Source organism: Haliaeetus leucocephalus, unplaced genomic scaffold (assembly GCF_000737465.1).
Source record: "Haliaeetus leucocephalus isolate CR32 unplaced genomic scaffold, Haliaeetus_leucocephalus-4.0 Scaffold351, whole genome shotgun sequence".
NCBI classification, from domain to species: Eukaryota; Metazoa; Chordata; class Aves; order Accipitriformes; family Accipitridae; genus Haliaeetus; species Haliaeetus leucocephalus.
In genome coordinates, this window is record NW_010972787.1 from 6,073,193 (window position 1) to 6,073,481 (window position 289).

Consider the following 289-nt stretch of genomic DNA (forward strand, 5'->3'; position numbering starts at 1 on the left):
CCGCTGAGGGGAAGGCGGGCGGGAATGGACCGCTGAGGGGAAGGCGGGCGGGAAAGATGGCTGAGGGGAAGGCGGGCGGCCCCGCGGCTGGGGGGAGCTGGGGTTTAGGGCTGCTGTGTGCTTCGCAGGGCGCCGGGGAGAGCGCGGTCGCCGTAAGGGCCGGGAGTCGGCGGCGCGGGGAGCTGAGGCACGGCGGTAGGTGAGAGAGCGGAGCCCCCGGACCGAGTCGGTGTCGCCGGGAGCGGGGGGGCTTGGGGGTGGCGTGCCCCGGCGCGGGGCCCGGGGGGGG

At 77.9% G+C, this 289-nt stretch overlaps 1 protein-coding gene across 1 annotated transcript in view; it reads left to right on the forward strand.

Annotated features, from left to right (window-relative positions):
* The first annotated feature begins 127 nt into the window (after positions 1–127).
* USPL1 (ubiquitin specific peptidase like 1) overlaps positions 128–289 on the forward strand; it is an 18,128-nt gene continuing 17,966 nt past the window's right edge. Inside the window, exon 1 of the mRNA XM_010572710.1 lies at positions 128–195. The gene's annotated coding sequence lies outside the window, so the exon portion shown is untranslated. The remainder of the gene's footprint in view (positions 196–289) is intronic.